The sequence below is a fragment of the Vicugna pacos genome, chromosome 7 (genome assembly GCF_048564905.1).
Source record: "Vicugna pacos chromosome 7, VicPac4, whole genome shotgun sequence".
Lineage (NCBI taxonomy): Eukaryota > Metazoa > Chordata > Mammalia > Artiodactyla > Camelidae > Vicugna > Vicugna pacos.
Window position 1 is genome coordinate 55,198,572 of NC_132993.1, and position 22,009 is coordinate 55,220,580.

Consider the following 22,009-nt stretch of genomic DNA (forward strand, 5'->3'; position numbering starts at 1 on the left):
CTAGTTCTGGCCTTTAAAATTACAGTCATCTTTTCCTTATTATTTCTTTTTATACGTCTCCAGAATTTAAAAGGGAAATCAGTTAACTCAATTTTCAGAACGTTTGAGAGCTGGCCCCTCAAAACACACAGGGAATAATCCACCACAGATTCACACTGCATTTGGGCAAGGATGTTGCAGATTGATGCTAATTTTACTCACTTTCCAATCCCCTGAAGGAGCAGAATGATGTCAAATACTCCTTGGCCACATTCTCATGTTTTCTAACTTTTGGATCAAATGGTAGGTCCTTTCAAACTACTTACTGTAGATACAGAACCAAAGACAGATTTATCGACAGGGATCGGACAATGACCAGCCAACTCACATTTTTGTGCAACATAGGAAAACATCAGTGCAAGGGACACAGGCTTGCTTTTCTGCACTCATGGTTTTTTCCTCAAAGGAATTATAATATCTGCTTAAAGGAGAAAATATGGTAAGTAGCTTGAAGAGATTTCACCTTTATGGCTTTACATTCTTCAACCCGGAGGAAAATTGAATTCATATTGTAGGTGAAACTCAATTCAAGCTGCTTGGCCTGTCACAAGGGCTTCGTACTCTTTATACTTTGCTTCCAAGATTAAAGACAGTCTTTATTTAGTAAAAGTATTATACAGAGTTTTCCTCAACGTTTCTCCATCTTTGCATACAAATGTCCTTTTGTTGTGTGGGGAATTTGAAGATTCTTTGTGTTCATTTCTAAGGCATACAGCAAGCATAGGCAACTCCAAAGTATAACTATTCTGGCACAAGATTAATGCACACTATTATATTTGTGAAATTATGTAAAACATGTGATACGTTCTGATTTCATTCTGGATTTACCACTTAGAAAGTGGTGACGATCTTTAACCAGTATGACTAAAGAACCAGTCTTGGTTCAGCATTGGTTCATCTGTTCTGGCACATCTCCTTGCTCCTGACCCACCTATTCTGAGTCTTGATAGAATGACACCTCCATGCTTCAAAGCCCTCACTACTAAGTCTGTGTTTGTACACAAGATTTAAGTGTTAATGTTTTATGAATCAACTTTACATTGTGGAATGTGTTTAGATCTGTAAAAAAGTTACAAAGAAAGTATAGAGAGATCCCGGATGCCCTTCGTCCGTTTTCCCTTTGTGTTGACATATAAAACCAGGGCACATCTGTTGAAATAAGCAATTAGTATTGGTACTTAATTATTAAAAAAAGAACTAAAGATTTATTCAGATTTTTCGGGTATTTTTTTTCCCCACGAACGTCATTTTCTGTTCCGGGATCACGTTTCTATTCCAGGACTCAAGTGGCTACAGTCAATGTTAGTTTGTAAGCACCGAAGTTTATTCATGGCCTTCCTCTGTTACACTCTAATTGGACTTGCTGCATTGTCCTGACAATGTCTTTATGTTCTTGATGCTCTAGTTAGTAGCTCACTCATTTGAATTCTCTGAGCTCAGTGGCTTCTGTGTCCAATTTGTTGAGATTGGTGTTCTTAGTGGAATCCGTAGCCATCAGTGACTATGATGATGGTAGGAGAGAGATGATGGTGGCATAAAGAGTACAGAGAAGAGGTCTGGCTACATGGTTTTTGGTAGATAGTCCCTTTTCATATATGAAATCCCAGCTTTAAATGTATCTACATTACTGCAGTGTCAGAAAAGACCTAAGACATTTTAAACACTCACAAAGCAAGAGTCAGGACATCAATCAATACCACACATGCTCAGCTTTTGAAACTGAATGTATCAGTTTAGTCTTCCTAAGCAATCAAAAAATAAGATTATTCTTATACAAAATTTATTGTTTGGAAGGTTAGTATATTAAAAATCTTAAGAGTTATACTCTAAATATTTTCAAGTGTTTCTGTTATATTTATTATGTATGTATATTAAAATATATAATACATATACATATATACATAATACATATATACACATATTTACAACTTAGACATATTTTAAAATATTTTGAAGTATAATTCTTAAGATTTTTGATCCTCTATCTTTCTAAGCAAATATATATACACACACACAGATAACATACATATTTAGTGCAGGAAATTTTCCTCTCAGCACTGCTTTAGGGATCTCCCTCAAATTGTGATACTTTTTATTTGCATTGTTAGATTACTGTTTAGCTTTATCTTTATTGTTTTTGAGTGTGTCTTTCTGTTCTTTCTGTATGGCTTTTCAGTGATTGCTCTATTACATTACATATATGTATATGTATGAGTATGTGTGATTGTGTTATATCTATATATTTTAATTATATATATTTATATTTATGTCTATACTATAATTATGTAGATATATTAATCGGCGTCTACTGGTATCATTTCATCAGCAGTTTGAGTGATATATAAAGACCTTATCTCTCTTTATCTCCCTTAATCCTCCCTCATTTATAAACAATATTTTCTTCATATGTATATTTAAAACCACATCAGTATTAGAATTTTTGCTTTAACCATAATCATAATTTTAAAAACTCAAGAGAAGGCGAGTCTATTTTATTTACCCATAATTTTGTTTACTGTATTCTTTAGCAACAAACTTTCTTAGTTTTCCTTATGATATCTTGAATGCCTCTTCATTGTTGAAGAACATTTTCATTGAATGTAGGACTCTAGATGGGCAGTTTTGGTATTTTTGCACCTGAAAAATTTTGTGCTACTCCCTTTTGCCCTCTACAGTAAGGGATTCTTTTACTCTAGCTATTTCCAATATACTGTTGTTGTCTTTAGTTATCAAACTTTTATTGTAATATGTCTTGGCATTGATTTATTTGGGTTCGTCCTATTTGGGTTTGACTCAGATTCTTGAATATGAGGGTTTATGTCCCTTGCCATATTTGGGAATTATTTAGCTTTGATTTCTTATTTCTTTCAGTATTTTTCCAGCCCCATCATTTTCCTCTTCTTCAGGGATTCTGATGATAAGAATGTTAAATTTTTTATTATAGTCCTACAGATCTCTGAGGGTCTGTTTGTCTATCTATCTATTTATTTATTATTGTATTGTGTTTTCTTTGTTGTTCAGACTGGTTAAAGGGTTAGATACAAAAAATCTATTAGAAATTCTCCCCTGTGAAGTGCAAATAGAACTAAAAAAGAAGATAATATGGCTCTGTAATGAACAATTTATATCATTATAGTGAGATAAATGCTGTTATAGGCTATAAACTTTTATAATTAACCAATATTCAAAAGATAGCAAATTTTATATATTATCATTGAATAGAATGTAAATATTGCCAACCTTGCAATGAAAATATAATGTACAGGTGGAAGAAACTGGATAACAGAGGGATGAGATGTGGGAAAATGGTTAAACTGGTTTTGTTTGTTCAGGCATTCTATGCTTTTATAAAATCTGCAAGATGTTCTAAACTTAGGAGTAAGAAGGGTTAAATATCTGTGCCTAATTTGTCATTTTAAACCAGAAGCCCATGTTAGCATTATAAATTATGCCTGATTCAAATTAATAGCAAACACCAGGACAGGAAATCTATCACAGAAGCAATAGGTATATATGATCCATGAATGCATCTAAAGATTTTATCTCATTTTTATTTGCTTTTGAAAAGATGAGAATTTTAAATAATGTTTATATAAATTTAGTGCAATTCTCCTAAAATCTGAATCTAAAATAGAATTGGCTAATCACTGGAAAACAACCTTCAAAGTTTGGGCAAGACAGAGTGGTGTTCTCATTTAGAAGAATTATTAATAACATATCTCCTCACAGTTACTAATGTTAACATGCATCTTAACTCTGATAATCACTCAAGGCTAGCAAGGAGCAACAGTGATGGTGATAAGGAGACATTTTAAATATAACTGATAGATTAATTGATTAGCTTATAAGTATTTGAATGTACAAAAATCTCGTACAAAGATTTTACAAAGATCTTAGTATGAGATTTTTGTACAAAAAGACGATTATGCTAGCTGGTAAGATACTTTAAGTCTTATATCAGAAATATTTAATGATAACATATTAGTTAGTTAATTTAAAACTTGGTGCTAATAATTTTATACTTGTTTACTCTTCCTAAAATTATATGAAGCACTCTGCTATCAGTTGAGCAAGATTTAAATCATTGTGAGATATATAATAAGTTAATGTGTGTGTGTTTCAACTCAGCACTTAGCAGACAGACTGCTTGGCTCAAAATAGGTATTACACTAAACTTGAATGAATAATTAATTTTTGGATTACTGAACCAAAATCTATGGCTGTAGTATGGGAAAAAATTGACGTAATAAAACTGGAGTTTGTTTTACAGAAAGAATATTCAAAGCAGTTTTGTGTAAGCAGCTGGCAGCTTTTGGGTTTGTGCATCAGGGTAAGATATAAATTGTAGCCTATCATGTAGAGAATACAGAATTACAAGCCCAAACTGAAAATTTCAGTGGCCGAAGGGACAAATGAGGGGAAAAAAAAAAGACTTAAAGCTCTCACTGTTTCCTGATGGTATTATTTCCACCACTAGAAATTCCTCTTTTATTTCTGGATTCACAAAGGAGTAAGACATGCTTTTCAGCTCTTTAAAAATGGCTCTTTTTCTTCATGAGAAATAAATTACTGGCCACATCCATATTTGAAAATAATTGTGATATTTACTTTAGATGCCGTAGGTGTTCATACAAAATTGGGAAAGTTTTAGTAAGAAATAGGCCATCCAAATCATGTACTCAGAACTCTCCTAATCCCTAAAAAGGGCACTTAGAATGATTGATAATTAAACATTTAATATTCAGCTAGTAGTTAAGTTTTGGGTCACCTTTGTGATCCAAAGATAAACACATTTTTTTTCCCATTTAAGAAATGTTTTCCCATCTTCAGTTTTCCCAAGTTCAGTAAAACTCTCTACTGTCTGCCATCTTTTAATAAAAAGTAAACATAATTCTAGACTCTTCTCTCATCCTATGCCCCAATTTAATACATTCCACCACCTAACTCTTAAATTCATTCACCTCTATCTATGTTTATTGTCAGAATCCTCAACTGGTCTATGGTCACCACAGCCATAATCCTTCTGCTCCTCCTCTCCATTCTCCACACAGCAGCCAGAATGTATCCTTCTTAAGGCAGAGATGTAAACATATCATTTTTCTTTTAAAATCTTTCAACAATTTCCAATGATCCTTCAAATAATGCCTGTAAAATCCCAACAACCTGTCCTTCAGTTGGCTCCCCAGGTTCACGCGCACAGCTCTACCAAGTGCCCGCTTCATGCCAGCCACTCTGGCTCTCCATTTCAGTGGACAGTGCTTTCTCCTGCTTCACAGCTTCAGCACACACTGTTCCCTCCTCCTGGAATGCTCTGCCCCTTCTCTTTGCCTTATCTGATGGTGGTCCTCTTTAAAATCACAGCCTGAATACTGCTATGCAGGTGAACCTTCCTAATGCACTTGAATAAGCTGGATTTCCAATTTACACATTTCCTTAGCACTATAAAAATCTACTCCTTACATTTTCCACATAACAATTTCTAATAGCCAGTAAATACTGGTGCAATATTTTTTTTTCTCTGTTAATTGTTGAATGTAAACTCCATGAGAAAAAGAGCTATTTTGCTAACCATGTCCATCATCTGAATGTATAATATTGTCTGGTAGGTTATAGGCACACAGTAAATATTAGGCAACTGACAAATACAGTAACTTAGAATTTACTATATAATTTCATATATCTAAGATATTTTCTTTCAAGTTTATTTGCACCCTCTTACCATGTTGAATTTTGTCAGGCTATTAGGTGAGGTGAAGAAGGAGGAAAGTTGGATTAAAAAATCGGCCAAAGACCTGCAGAGAAGGAAAGCAAAGAGAAGGTAAAAGGGAAACACGGATACTGGAGAATAGTATCAATCCTTCTTCAAGACATAATGAAAACAGATCCATTTTTTTCTTTCAACACAAGTTTGCAATATAGTTTAATATTACTCTTTAGAGGCTAATTAACTAGAATTGTGTCTCCATATCTATATTCCTGTTCACTGTTGACATTTATATTGGCCATTAACACATCCTCTAAAGTGACCATGTGAAGAGAGTGGGGTTGAAATTTAAGCCAGGCAATTTGCTTCCTGTTGACAGATTCTGTAATATGATTGATGGGGGCAGAAGGTGAAACTCTCTGGTAAAATGAGTTTTTTGCATTATCTGTGTATTTCATATATCAATGCCAGTATTTCTCAAACTGCAGGTCAAGACTCTAGAGGGAAAGGTTACAATAAAATTTAAGGGGTTTCATATATGGGAACTATTTGGGGGTGGAAATTGTGGGCTATATTGAGAGTATGAGTCATCTTTTTCTTCAACTATCCGTAATTCCTCTCCTTCCTAATCTGTTAAAACTTGTTTTAACAAAATTCTGCCAATTAGAGGATATAGAATCTTTAAATCATATTATTCATAATGTAAACACTTCAGAAGCAAACATTAGAGAGTGTTGAAATCCCCTGTCTGCAATGCTGCCTGTAGTACCTTGCACAGTGCCTTAAAATCAGTTAATATCTATCAGTTGATCTGCTTTCCATTTACTCACAGAAAATATATGACTATATTATGAGATAAAATGATAAAAATGTAGAATTGATAGGCATATCTATCATATTAATTACTGGATATCTTAGAGAAGGAAAAATAAAAACTGCAAAAAACGCTTTTACTTTATAAATTTGTTTTGCGCTCCTGATACAGTATCAAATCCAGGATTAACCAGATGTCCCAGGATCTCTTTTACATTTTGTGTTTCATTTCAGGCCTCAGTTATGCTATTATGTCCCACCTTTCCATTTCCTTTCAAGTCATCATCTCTATTTTATCCAAGAAAAAATCCTTATAATTGTGGACCATGAAGACTTCTATTACTACCTAAATTTTACTGTCTAATTATATTCATACTGAATCAAGCAATTTTGGTTGAATATTGAGTAAGATTTTCTTCTAAAAGCATATTTTAATACTTTAATATCAATATTTAAGAACAATTTAGGTGACAGACACCTAACTCACTCTCTTAAGCATAAGAGGTCACTCATTGGCTAATGTAACTGCCAAGAGAATGGGTGTATCTGAAGATGACTGACAGCTGGAAGCTGTGAGGAGCACCATAACATTCTCTCAGTTTACTTGCTGGTATCATTTCACTACTCACATATTGCTTTCTTCACCAAACCAAAGTCACAGAATGTGGTAGCACTTTTCTCATATCCTGACAGTTTTGCAAGAAAGAAGAGCAAGAACCCTTTTTTTCCAAATCTTGGGAAGGGATTCTCATATACATGATTTGGATTAATATCCATGGCCTGACTTGCTATAAAATGGTTGCATTATTATAGGCCCTGTTTGCATTTCCTGCCCATCCAAATAATGAAAAAGAAGGTGTAGCACAGAATGGGGATATTATTGTGAATCTAGGCTCTTGCCCCCTTGTGCATCTGCAACATTTTCATATGGACTTAAAAAACCCAAATTACATAACACACACAAACTAGCAAATCAAAGTTCTGCACAATAATATTGTGCATGTTAAAATCTTAAGACAAAGGATTATCTGAAGTTATTCAGTTGTGTATTTGATAGCTGTTTATTGAATTGAGATGTTAATTTAAAAAAAGAAAGCCTATGACTAGCTTTTAAATTTGGTCATTGATTTCTTTCATGTAAATAAATAATTTATTTCATGTAAATAAATATATCTGTAGGCAAGGGAAGTGGCAGAAAATATGATTTCTTTTTATAAAGTATTTTTAAGGATTCATGTGAATGACTAAACTTAGTATTTCATAAAGTGTTCAGACAACATCAGAAATATATTTACTTTACATTTATTTTTATTATTTACAGTAATTAGAAAAATGAAATATAAAGAAAAATTATCCACCATAGCTTGGAGAAAAGATACTAGAGAATATTTTTAGTAAACTTTTAATGCCAAATCATACAATAAAGGAGAGTCTATAAGGTATATTGTCATCAAAGATCTATCACATTGCTTAGAGAGACCACTATTGGCTGGTCATCATAATACACATTTAAATTAGTTTCTCATTTGCTAGCACCTAATAACGGAGTTTGAAAATACATGAGGCAGGAGCTGTGAGAACTGTAAGAAGAAAGAGACTGACCCACGATTATAGTCAGAGATTTCAATAATACTCTCAATAATGGATAGAACCGAAGAAGAGAAAAATAAGCAAAAAAAAAAAAATAGAAGATTCTAATAACTGTCAGTTGAATTGATCTGACATTTATAAAATACTCCACACTCAAACAAGCATTCTTTTCAAGTACACACAAAACATTTGCCAGGATAGACTACACTGGACCTTAAAACAAATCTCACTAAATTTAAAGAGATTCAAGGCATTCAATGAATGTTACCAACCACAATGGAATTAAGTTAGAAATCACTAACAGAATATTCTCTGGAAAAATCCTTTAAAATTTAGAAATTAAATAATACTTCTAAATACCATATGGGTGAAAAACATTAAAGGAGGAATTAGAAGGTATTTTGTGTTGAACAAAAATGAAAATTCAATGAATTAGAATTTGTGTGGTGCTACTAAAGCAGTAATAAAGGAGAAATGTACAACATCAAATACCTATATTAGAGAAGAAAAAAGGTCTCAATCAATGATTTCAGTGTCCACCAAAAGAAACAAAATAAAGAAGAGCAAAATATAACCAAATGGTAAAAGGAAATAAGATCAGAGCAGAAATCAATGAAACTAAGAGCAAGGTAGCAGAATAAGAAGACACAAAGACACTAACCTGACAACAATATATAGACCAAAATATCCTTATGAGAACTCCAGAAACCAGTTAAGAAGTTGCAGTACCCCAGGCAGGTGAAAAGTTGAGAACAACCACATTGAAATGAGCGATGAGTCCTATTTCACTTTACCCTCCGTTGTCTCACCCTTAAGTCAGCACAGCTCAGTGCCATTGGAGAGAACTCCAGCTCAAGGCTTTTCCCTGGGGGAAAAGAGAAGAGTAGAGCAAGTGTCTAACGTGCAAGATTTTCAGAGGCTGCCTAAGGGACTTGTTTTTTCTCGTGTGACTTGGAGCATTGTCATGATTGGAACCAGCATAGTTCGGATTACACCGAAAGTAAGAAAGAGTAGCAGTAGCTCGCTCTCACGCCAGAGGACCTGCAGTGCCACAGGCAGAGGCCAGTGTGGGTTGGTGCTATCAGAAGAATGCACCCGACTGGTGGCTTCTGGGGAGGGAGATAGAAGAGTGGAGCATTCATCTAGGTGTTTGAAGGGCTGCCCGACAGACTGGTTTCTGATTAGCCTGACTTGGAGACCTGACAGGGAGCCAGGATACTTTGGCTGCCAGTAGGCCACTGAGAATAAAAGGGAACTGGACAATTGCTGCTGCAGCACCACAGGACCTGCAATATTGCACAGAGACACTAGAGGGAGCAAGAGATTATGAACTCCTGAAAAAGAAATTCGCAAATCTCTCTAGTTGGGCAATTACATGTACAAGCCCAGAGAAGTTGCATCCCCCTGAAAAAGGTTTCAGAGGCCCCCAGAATCTCTAGCTTAGTTAACTGATGAAGTGCTTCCACTGTACAAAGCCAACCTATAAAGTACTGGAAGAAGTGTTGCTTAGCAAAAAAAAAAAAAAAAAAAAAAAAAAAATCACAGAGACACAAAGAAACGTGGAAACAAAATAAGAAACAGGGAACAAAATAAAATCTAAACAAAGATCTATGAATTACCTGGCAAAGAATTAAAAATAATTGTCTTAAAGGAGGTCAGTGATCTACAAGAGAATACAGATAGACAACTAAACAAAATCAGGAAAATTCATAAACAAAAGCGAATATCAATGAAGAGACAAAAAGAACCAAAAAATAAGTTCGGGAGCTGAATAATACAATAAATGAATTGAAAAATTCACTAGAGAGTTTTAACAACAGATTTGCTCAAGTGTAAGAAAAAAAATCAGCAAACTCAATAATAGGTCATTGAAATTATTGTGTCAAAGGAGCAAAGAAACAAAAGAATATAGAAAAATGAAGAAAGCCTGAGGAGCTTAAGGGACAACATTACACAGCCAATATATACATAATGTGATTTCCAGAAGGCAGGGGAAGGGGAGAGAGAAAGAGAGAGAAAAAGGGACAGAGAGCATATATGGAGAAATAATGGCTAAAAATTTCCCAAATCTGGGAAAGGAAATGGACAGCCAAATTAAGGAAGCTTAATGAACTTCAACTAAGATAACTCAAAGGCCCACACCAAGAGACATATTATAATTAAGTAGGAAAAGCAAAAAAACCTATCAACCAACAATACTGTATTTGGCAAAACTGTCCCTTCAAAGATGAAGAAATCTTTTCCCAGATAAACAAAAGCTGAGGCAGTTTATCACCATCAGACCTGCCTTACAAGAAATTCTAAAGGGAGTCCTGATCGTTGAAATGAAAGGATGATATACAACAACACGAAAGTATTATGAAAACACAGCTTGCTGGTAAAGGTAAATACATAGGCAAATACAGAATCCTATAATACTGTGTTGGTGGCATGTAAAGCACTTTTAATTCTGGTGCAGAACTTAAAAGACAAAAAGTACAAAAATAAATATATAAAATTATATTAATAGATTCACAATAAATAAAAATGTCAATGTGACATTAATAACATAAACTGCAGGTCGGGAGATGTAGAAGAGTAGTTTTATATATGACTGAAGTTAAGTTGTTATCAGAAAATTGATTTTTTTAACTATAAGATATTTTCTATAAGCCCCTGGTGACCGCAAAGAAAACATCTATGGAAGATACACAAAAGAAAGTAAGAAAGAAATCAAAGCATGTCAGTACAAAAAAAAAGTTAATGAAACTTCCCTATCTTCTACAGCAAATACTCTCTGAAACACTTTGGAAAAGTGAACTAGAGAAGTACATTTTCTCCTCTATATTCCATCATAAATTGATTGTTTTAAGACTTTATTTTAAGAGGAGTTTCAGATTCAAAGCAAAATTGACAGGAAGGTACAGCAATTTCCCATATACCCCTTGTTCCCACACATGAATAGCCTACTCCATTATCAACCTCCCCTGCCAGAATGGTACATTTGTTACAATTGATGAACCTATACTGACACCATTATTACCCACAGTCCATAGTTTACATTAGGGTTCACTCTTGGTGTTGAGCATTCTGTATATACATTATACAAATGTCTTTATGTACATAACACAAATTTATAATAACATGTATCCATAATTATAGCATCATACAGAGTATTTTCACTGCCCTAAAAATATTCCACTTATTCATCACTCTTCTCCCAATCCCTAGCAACCACTGATCTTTCTCCTCTCTCTGTAGTTTTGCCTCTTTCAGAATGTCACATAGTTGGAATCATACTGTATATAGTCATTTCAGGTTGGCTTATTTCACTTAGTAATACACATTTAAGTTTCCTCCATGTCTTTTCATAGCTTGATGGATCATTTCTTTTTAGCACTGAATAACATTCCCCTATCTGGATGTCCCACACTTTATCTGTTCACCTACTGAAGGACATCTTGGTTGCTTTCAAGTTTTGGCAATTATGAATAAAGTTGTGTGCAGCTTTATTAAAAATAATTATAAGCATCCATGTACAGGTTTCTTTGTGGACATAAGTTTCCAGCTCCTTTGGTTAAATACCAAGGAGCATGATTGCTGGATCTTATGGTAAGAGTGTGCTGAGTTTTATAAGAAAATGTCAAACTCTCTTCCAAAGTGGCTCTACCATTTTGCATTTCTAGAAGCAATATCTGAGAGTTCATGTTGCTCCACATGCTCACGAGCATTTGGTGTTGTCATTGTTTTTAAAATTTTTAGCCATTCTAGTAAGTGTGCAGTGGTATCTCATTGTTATTTTAATTTGAATTTTTGATGATATATGATATAGAACATCTTTTCATATGCTTTTTTGCCATCCATATACAGTCTTTGGTTAAGTGCCTCTAAGGTAATTGGCTCACATGAGTTGATTTTAAGATATACCCAACCTTTTTATTTAAAAAAAATTTAATCTAAACACAAAGCCCTAATAATGTATACTTTTTTTACCATTAAATATAGTGTTAATCAATTATATACTTTCTAGCTATTTTAAATGCTTGTTAGTATAGTTAGCAGAAATATTTATTTAATATATATTTTAATAATTAATATTAATCTTGAAAATTTATACTTCTAGTTACAAAAATGATCATAGTTCACAATTAAAGAATATAGTTTTAGATGCTAAAAATCTATTTTGGATAGATTTGGATATAAACCTCAGGTTTTCTGAATTTTATGCACCTTAACACATGAATTATACGATGATACATTGACCAGGTTTCTACAGGCAGATAAAAACATATGATTAGGAAAAAGAGGAGTGGAGTAAAAATAAATTTCATGTTTCTGTCTGCTGCTAAGATAAGGAGCTAACCATTATTTTATGAAAGTATGTCAATAACAGGATCGTTCATATACATTGTGCTTAATATAGATTGTCTACAAAAGAGAATAGCTTCTTGGTGATTGAAAGTATAATCTTTAAATATGTCACAATAAAATTTTTAACACATAATAATAATTTTCTATTTTGCAACATATCATATAGAATTGGTAATGTTAGTTTGAAATAACCATATCATTTTATATCTAATCAATATTTAAGCTTTATTTTAATGGAAATGATAAACTTGGTGACCTAAATTAATCTTGCATTGCTTCTGTTTGAAAAATATTGAGTAAACTGTGTATGTAATGGGGAGAGACAAATTTGTTTTCCCCTTAATAGTGATACATTCATATTTTCCAGAAAGTGAAAAAACTGTAAAATTATTTGAAGGATTCAGAGCCTGTTTTAAGAAAAGAAAAATTATTTCCTGGATGTTAGGAAATTCATTAAGGAAATATGTGTCCCTTAAACTGAAATCTCATGTATGAGGGTAAGCCAGTCATTGCAGGCCACTACTACCTCAACTGTGGGAGAACAGGCAACAATCATCATGTATCCCTGCTCTGTATGAAGGGTTTACATCTTCCTACTTCAACTCCTATCTGAGCACTCATGTCCTTGATTCTCCTTATTCAGCATTGCAGAATCAGTGTGGCATGGGTGTCATTATTATCAAATATGGGTCCTTTATAACATGATAATACCGTTGACTTTTGAACAACATGGATTTGAACTGCACAGGTCCACAAATACACTGTTTTTTTGTTTATTTTTAAATAAATACATATGATAATACATGACTTGAGGCTGGTTGCATCTATGGATGCAGAAAGGCAGATATGGAGGGCCAACTATGGGACCTGAACATCCACAGATTTTAGTATATGTGGGGCTCCTGGAGCCAATCCCCTGTAGGTTCTGAGGGACAACTGCACCACTGTTGAATATCCATGTTCACCACTGAAGTATGACCCATAATTTTCCAAATGGTATTTCCTTTTTTACATAAAATGTGCCTTTCTACATATAGCAATACATCTTAAAGCTCTACCCATGTGATATGTAAATATATACAACCATACCTTGGAGATATTGTGGGTTCTGTTCCAGATCACTGCGATAAAGCAAATACCAAAATAAAGCGAGTCACAAAAAGTTTTTGGTTTTTCAGTGCATTTAAAGTTATGTTTACACCATACTGTAGTCTGTTAGGGGTGCAATAGCATTATGTCTTTAAAAAACAATATACATACTTTAATTAAAAGTAGCTTACTGATAAAAAATACTTACCATCATCTGAGCTTTCAGTGAGTTACAATCTTTTTGCTGGTCTTGCCTCAATGTTGATGGCTGCTGAATGATCAGGGTGGTGGCTGCTGAAGACTGGGGTGGCTGTGGCAATATTAAAAAAATAATACAGCAATGAAATGTGCCATGTCAATTGACTCTTCCTCTCATGAACAATTTCTCTGTAGCATGCAATGCTTTTTAATAGCATTTTACTGACAGAACTTTCAAAATTGGAGTTGATCTTCTCAAATCCTGCTGCTGCTTTATCGCCTAAGTGTAATATTCTAAGTCCTTTGTTGTCATTTCATCAATCTCCACAGCATCTTCACCATGTATAGATTACATCTTAAGAAACCACTTTCCTTGAGCATCCATAAGAAGCAATTCATCTGTGAAAGCTGTATCATGAGATGGCAGCAATTTAGTTACATCTTCAGGCTCCATTTCTAATTCTGGTTTTCTTGCTGATTCCACCACATCTGCAGTTACCTCCTCCACCAAAGCCTCGAACCCCTCAAAGTCATCCTTGAGGGTTGGGTCAGCTTTTTCCAAACTCCTGTTAATGTTGGTATTTTGACCTCCTTCCATGAATCATAAGTATTCTTATGACATCCATAATGGTAAATCCTTTCCAGAGGTTTTTAATTTACTTTACCCAGATCCATCAGAGGAATCATTGTCTATGGCACCTATAACCTTATGAAGTGTGTTTCTTAAATAATACGACTTAAATTTGAAATTACTCTTGGTCCATAGGCTTCAGAATGTGTATTGTGTTAGCAGGCACAAAACAACAGTAATCTCGTTGTACATCTCCATCAGAGCACTTGGTGACCAGATGCGTTGTCAATGAGCAGTAATATTTTGAAAGGAGCCTTTTTTTTTCTCTCTGAGCAAATGTCTCATCAGTGGGCTTTAAATACTCAGTAAACTATGTTGTAAACAGATGTGCTGCCTTGCAGTCTTTATTGTTTCATTTATAGAACACAGGCTGAATAGATTTAGTACAATTTTTAAAGGCCCAAGGATTTTCAGGACAGACATTGGCTTCAAATGAAAGTTAACAGCTGTGTTACAGCGTCTCCTAACAAGAGAGTCAGCCTGTCCTTTGAAGCTTGGAAGCCATGCATTGACTTCTCCTCTCCAGCTATGAAAGTCCTAGATGGAATCTCCTTCCAATAGAAGGCTGTTCCATCTATACTGAAAATCTGTTATTTAGTATAGCTGCCTTCATGAATTATCTCAGCTAGCTCTTCTGGATAACTCACTACAGCTTCTACACCATCACTTGCTGCTTCACCTTGCACTTTTATGTTATGGAGACGGATTCTGTTCTTCAACCTCATGAACCAGCCTTTGCTAGCTTCAGTTGTTTGTGCAACTTCCTTGCCTCTCTCACCCCAAATAAAATTGAAGAGAATTAGGGCCTTGCTCTGGATTAGGCTTTGACATAAGGGAACATTGTGGCTGGTTTGACCTTCTTTCCAGACCACTAAAATGTTCTCCATATCATCAATAAAGCTGTTTTGCTTTCTTATCATTTGTGTGTTCTCTAGAGTTGCACTTTTAATTTCTTTCAATAACTTTTCCTTTGCATTCACAACCTGACTAATTGTTTGATTCAAGAGGCCTATCTTTCAATCTATCTCAGCTTTCAATAAGCCTTCCTCACTAAACTTATTAATAATTTCTAGTTTTTGATTTAAAGTGAGAGATGTGCAACTCTTCCTTTCTCTTGAACACTTAGAAGCCTTTGTAGGGTTATTAATTGGCCTGATTTCAATATTGTTGTGTCTCAGGGAAGAGGGAGGCCTTAGGAGAGAGAGAGAGATGGGGGACTGCATGGTTGGTGGAGCCGTCAGAACACATACAACATTTACCCATTCAGCTCACTGTCTTGTATTATTTTGTTATATAAAAGATCACTGATCACAAATCATCATGACATATCGAATAATGATGAAAAATTGTGAAACATTGTGAGAATTACCAAAATGTGACACAGAAACATGAAGTAAGCAAATGTTGTCAGGAAAATGGTGCCAATAGAGTTGCTCAACACAGGGTTGCCACAAACCTTCAATTTGTTAAAGTGCAATATCTACAAAGTGAAATAAACTGAAGCACAGTAAAAGAGGTATGCCGGTACAAATCTTCTTTCCTTTTTGAAAACATTGTATTGAAGTATATTATATAATGTACATCCAGGTAAATGTATAGTTCAATGCATTTTTTACCAAGTAAACACATGTTTGTAACCATCAACCAAATCAAAATTTAGAACACTGTCTAGCAGGCCAGGAGACTTCCTAATGTTCCTGTCAGTCATTACCTCCATCTGTCCATCCAAAATTCACTGCTATGCTGTCTTCCACCACCATGGTTTAATTTGGCCAGTTTAAATCTAAGTAAATAAAACCACACAGAGTATACTCTTTTTTCTTGCTTCTTTCACTAGTCATTATGTCTGAGAGATTTGTCCATGTTGCTGCATGTAGCAGTAATTTGTTATCTTAAATAGCTGTGTAGTGTTCCATTCTATGAACATAAGACAATTTATTTGTCTAATTACTGTACAATGAAATTTGATATTTTTACCACTTTTTGGGATATTTTGAATAATGCTATATTTACCTGTTTTATGTGTGTGAACATCATTTTGGGGATGATGCCTAAGAGTAAAATTGCTAACAGGTCATAAGGATATGTATATTCAGCTATGTCCAGCCTTAATAGATACTGTGAAATCATCTTCCAAAGTGGTTTTACATGTGTCTGAGTGGGAAATTCTAGTTCTGAACTTGCTAGCCACCACTTTTTGTGGTCAAACTATTTATTCAACCTTCTCCATGTGTAGTAGTATCTTACTGTCATCTGCATTTGCAGGCATCTTTGGGCTCATGATATTGCTCATCCCTTTGTTTTATCATTGGGTCACTTAGATAAGTGTACTATAATTAATGAAATGCCTGTTTAAGTCCTTTGCACATTAAAATTTTTTATTTGCCATTTTCTTGCTAATTTTCAAGAGTTTTAATATATTATAGATAAGAGTCCTTTACCAGGTAAATATGTTTGAAATATCTACTTCCAGTTTCGTCTTTTGATGAACATTAGTTCTTCATTTAAACCAAGTCTAATTCAGCATTTTTTTCCTTTATACCTGGTGCTTTAAAAAAAAAGCATTGCCTTTCATTTGGTTATAAAAATATTTTCCTGTGTTATCCTCTAGAGTTGAGGCTAAAGGGAAAGATTATTAAAATGGAGAAAGAACTGAGAGATTAGAGTATTAGATTATCTGCATCAGTGGTTTTCAACTTTGCTACACATTAAAGACACCTGGAAAGCTTTAAAACCCGTGATGCTCCTGCTATACCCCAAACTGACTACATCAGAATGTCTTGATTTAGGCCCTAGGCGTTGGTATATTTAATTGGAGTAGAGAAGACTTAGGCAGAAAAAAATCAGCAAGGAAAGGACAGCATGGGAGCAAATTTGGTGAATGTCAATATAGGCGAGACTGTGGGCTCCAGAGTGAGGTAATGGTGAGTCTCAGGAGTTAAAGGTGTGGATTATAGAATTTTGCATCCAGAATAAAGATTTAGATTTAATACAGTGAAGACTGGGGTTGAACAAGTTTTTTGAGGAAATGAATATGATTCACTGATACATTTAGGGGACTTAAAGTGGCAGTCCGGTAGAGGTATATTGGAAGTGGGGGAAACAAAAGCAAGTTGTTGAACTAATTCTCGTGGTCTGGCTTTTGTAACTCGGCTAATCATCAGAAACTGTACAGTGAATTTCATGTGTATGAGAGCTTTCTGGCAAGAGGATCTGAAGCTATCAGATTTTCAAAGGAATCTGAAACTCCCAAAGGCTAAAAACAAGTAGATTAAAGAAGGAAATCAGTTAATGGTTATAAAGCTTTGCCACTTAGGAGTTTTTGACCACCCAAACCATGTTTGGGGCTGTTGACATGGAAAAGAGATGACTGATGGCAGAGATGCTTGTGGGTAGACTAAGGGGTGTTAGGGGCTAATTGAGTGTGCGTGTGTGCGTGTGTGTGGGGGGGGGGAGGCAGAGGGGAGAGGGGAAAGAATATTAAAAACACAACTTGAGTTAAAGTAAGAGAATAGGGAGAAAAGAAATGTGATTAAGAGGGAAATAATCAACAGGAATGAGCCATGGAAGAGATATTAAGTTAAGATTTTAAAACTTGAATTTGACAACTAGATAGATAGACCTGAATTTCTAAATAAATTGTATTGAAGTGATCAGAAAGAGAAGTCAGTGATCAATCAGTCCAGAAAGAAGTCAGCAATCAGGGTCTTTATGTTTTTCCTGTAAGTATTCAGTGAGTGTAACAGGCTGAACATTAGTTTTCGTTCTAGTCATTTGTTCTTTGTTAACAAAAGTATGTCTTTGTATTTTCTGCTTAGTGGTCTGCACATTAAATAAAATTTTAAATAGGTATTGAAAACAGAATACGATCCTTTCACTGCAAATTTCAAAAAAAAAAATTATTTTAAGTGATAAAATTATGTGCTTAGAAGTTTAGATTTAGATACCACTGTGAAAAGAGCTTAGGACTTCGTTATAATTATGAAGGGCTACATTTTTTAAACTTCAGTTTTCTGACATAGGGGTAAGAAAGAATTATTGCACAAGGAGCTGATAGCTAAGTCTTATCACTGCTTCACAGATAAGGCTAAGGTGAATGAAATAGTAAGTATTTAATGGGGAAAAGCTGGCAGGTTCCTAACTTCAACCATATTACATACACGTAGAGCCAGAATAATGGCATTAGGTGCCCTTGGGTTAAATAAAAAAGCCATAAAAAACCCCATAGATTTGGTTTTTGGCAGATTGGGTTCATAAGGATATATAACAATAAAATAAATTGTGGGTTGCTTAGGTGTAGTCTTTGCAAATGGTTATCATTTAAAAGAGTGAGTCATCATAAAGCCTATGTGTGCTTATTACTGTCTTGCCACTTGATAGATTGGTATCTAAAACTCCAATAAGATTTTTGTGATAAAATTAAAATTTATTTTCTAAGATTTGACAACCTGTTAACTTCCATAGAGCTAAATACACTAGATAAAAGCTTTGTTTTTTATATCACCCCTCCTCCCAATTTTTTTTTTACTTGTTATGCATTCAGAAATTTATTAGGCAATCTTGAAATTGGTGGAATTGGAAAGTCCAATCTCCATCCCTAGTGTTGGTTATTGTTTCTAGCAGAATTTAGGAGCCTAGAAGCAAGCTCAGAGATGGTGGATACTTGCTAGGACTTTGGCAGATGGGTGGGAGGAAACACCAAAGCAGATTGCAGGGAAAAATACTGAGAGTAGTTGAATAATAAGTTATAGGATCTTAGCTGGACAGAGAGGACAGTAAAGGTAGGATGATGCCACCAAACAGGAAGGATGTAGAGACCTGGCCATCTCAGATGTGTTGTAGAATGTTGAGAGTGGGCCTGATTAAACAAGATAGTGAAAATCCAGTATTTATCCTTAGACTGTAGGTCGCATATAGAGTAGATGCTCAGTAAATCCTCTCTCTAGTGCCTGTTATTTCCTCCTCACTGAAAGAATAAAGAAAATTTGATATGTGATATTCTCTAACTCCTTTGATTTATAAAAACAGAAAATACATTATGCTTTAAAATAATTCCTAACGCTAAATAAAAATAGAGATGCAATGGCTAGAGCATGTTAGGAAAGGAATATAATAGAAGAGAGTGACTTTTAAATAACTAAGGAGAATTATTTTTACTTTAATATTCACTTTTAGAGTCTCCGTAATAATTTACTGTAATAATTATACTGTTCATTTTTTTTGCAATGTACTGATTAAGCCCCGTTGGAATTAGAGCGTATGAAGTACCAACCACTGTAAAAAAAAAATACCATACCATTAGCCAGTTTGGCATCCCAAGTAGATTAAGCAACCCGAAGTGTTAAATTATAGATATTTGGATTACTTGTATTATCTTTTTACGTACAACTTGCTTATAGTGTAAAAATCTGCCTAGTATAAAAGTAAATAAAAATATGTGCTGTAGTGAATTAGCCATGATTCCAAATCTTCCCATATAATATTTTGGGGGTGCTTTTATTATAAAAAGAATTATAAGGGACTGATATATAATTATAACCGCTTTTATAAAATGAAGGATGACAGGATAAAATATTAAAAATGTAAAACTTTATGATGAATTATAATGCCTAATATGATCCAATTAAACCTTGGCCAAATCTACTTTTAGCTTTGTTAGAGACAAACTTAGTCCATTTTGATATCTTTATTTCCCCTTACCTACCCGTGATGCAGTTGCTCCCCTTTTAATGAAGGAGGAACAAATATCAAACAAACAGGTGTGAAGAGAAATTCACTTTACCATTTATTTCTACTGTTAAGTGTGTCAGAATTTGTACATGGGTTTTGGTGGATAGAAACAGACTGAAATTTGTGACAAAGTAAACTGTGCTCCAACTCAGATGGAGTGTCTGAATGAAACTCATGCCTATGCAAATATAAGACTTATAGTAATTACTGCATATTTTAACCTTCCCCTTTGCTCAGAAAAGAAATGAATAGTTCATACCATCAAGGAATTTATCATCTAGAAGAATAGACAGATAAGGCAAATGTGTGCTCAGTAAGTGAAATGATGTTCAAAGTTTATGAAGCTAAGAATGTTTTCCTGAGACTAGGGGATTAGAGGGAGCTGCAAAAGAGAGATACTTCAGAGGAGGCTAGGTTGGCAAATTGGATTTAATCTGTTTGGGGAGGGACTGTGGGCCTGTGTGACTAGAGATAATAGTTGTAGGTGGGGCCAGACAGAGAAATCATATCATCCCAGACAGAGAAATCATATCATGCAAAGGTCTATAGGTGTGAGGGAATGTTTCACATGCTCAATAGTAAATAAGTGTGAGAGAACTATGAAGGATGAAGCTAGAATGTTGAGCAGGGGCACAATGTGGAGGGATTTATATGCTAAGGCAAAAGGTTAGAGGCTTATTGTTCAGCCTGAAAAGGGCCATTGAAGAAGAAAAAGCCATAGAAAGATTTTAGAAAGGCTCCTCTGGTTGCAAAGTGGAAGATGGATTAGAGAATGTATCTGGAGGAAGGAGAAAGATTTAGGGACTTAATAAGCACGTGCAAACTGAAGCTGCAGATATAACAGAGAAATGATGTTTTCAAATACCTTATCACAACTGACTGAAGAATCTCTTTCATCTTGCAAACTGTGTCCTCATTATCCTTCTAAAACATTAACTTATATATATGAAATCACCATCTCCAGAGACTTGACTAGGGAGGAATCTACTTAGAAGCTCCTTCAGGCTGCAGGCAGGATTGGTTTCCTTGTGGCTGGAGAACTGAGGGCACCAGCTTCTTTCTTACTATTGGCTAGATGCTGCTCCCTGATCCTAGTGGCTACATTCAGTTCCCTGCCATGCTGGGTGCTTCGGAACATGGACAGCAGGAGAGCATCTCTCCCAACTGTGGGCTAATGTAATCCAGTTTTATGAAACTTAAGGTAATCATCGGAGTGACATCACATCACCTTTGTCACATTCTATCAGTTTTTATTGGTTGGAAGCAAACCACAAATTCTGCTTGTACTCAAAAGAATGGAATTATATAAGGATATGACTCAGGGAGTCACCTTAGACTATGTCCTCCATACATACAGTCATGAAATTTTTGATCAATAGTGAAACTCTAGCAAGCAATCCTGTTAAAACTGAATAATTATTATGTTTCAGAGAGTGATCTTTAAAAAATACAACTAGACCCATAGTCTCCAACCATATCCCCTTTCCTACTGCTTATAACATTCTGTAACTTTACAACACGATTGAAGTAAAGGCCGAAGTCCTCAGTTAAGGTCTGTAGACCAACATGTTGGGCTCCTGTTAACCATGTCCTGTGATGTACACCCTTGCCTCTGGGCCCCAATCCTAAGCTTGTTCTCCACGAAGGCCTTTGAAGTAGTTATTTCCTCTCCCTGCTTATCTTCTCCTTGTCAATGCCAACTCAAAGCAAGTGTAACCTTCTCGGGAAGTTTTTCTCTGACTAATCTAGAAGTTTACCACCCATCATTGACTATTACCTCTCTTGGTTTCTGTTGTCTTTTGGGACAGTCGTTGGTGGTATTTTCTTCCGGTTTATGTTGGTTTTGTTGGTTAGCCTCCTCCTCC

At 34.8% G+C, this 22,009-nt stretch overlaps 2 long non-coding RNA genes across 2 annotated transcripts in view; one reads left to right on the forward strand and one right to left on the reverse strand.

The window, feature by feature from the left end:
• LOC140697423 (uncharacterized) overlaps nucleotides 1-6,066 on the forward strand; it is a 56,256-nt gene extending 50,190 nt beyond the window's left edge. The window contains exon 4 of the long non-coding RNA XR_012074456.1: nucleotides 5,777-6,066. This is a non-coding gene — a long non-coding RNA (uncharacterized lncRNA). The remainder of the gene's footprint in view (nucleotides 1-5,776) is intronic.
• On the reverse strand, nucleotides 5,747-21,143 carry LOC116281264 (uncharacterized). The gene is made up of 3 exons (XR_012074457.1): nucleotides 21,010-21,143; nucleotides 13,794-13,895; nucleotides 5,747-5,831 (listed from the first exon to the last, which is right to left on the reverse strand). It is a non-coding gene; the product is annotated as an uncharacterized lncRNA (long non-coding RNA).
• Nucleotides 21,144-22,009: the final 866 nt, after the last annotated feature.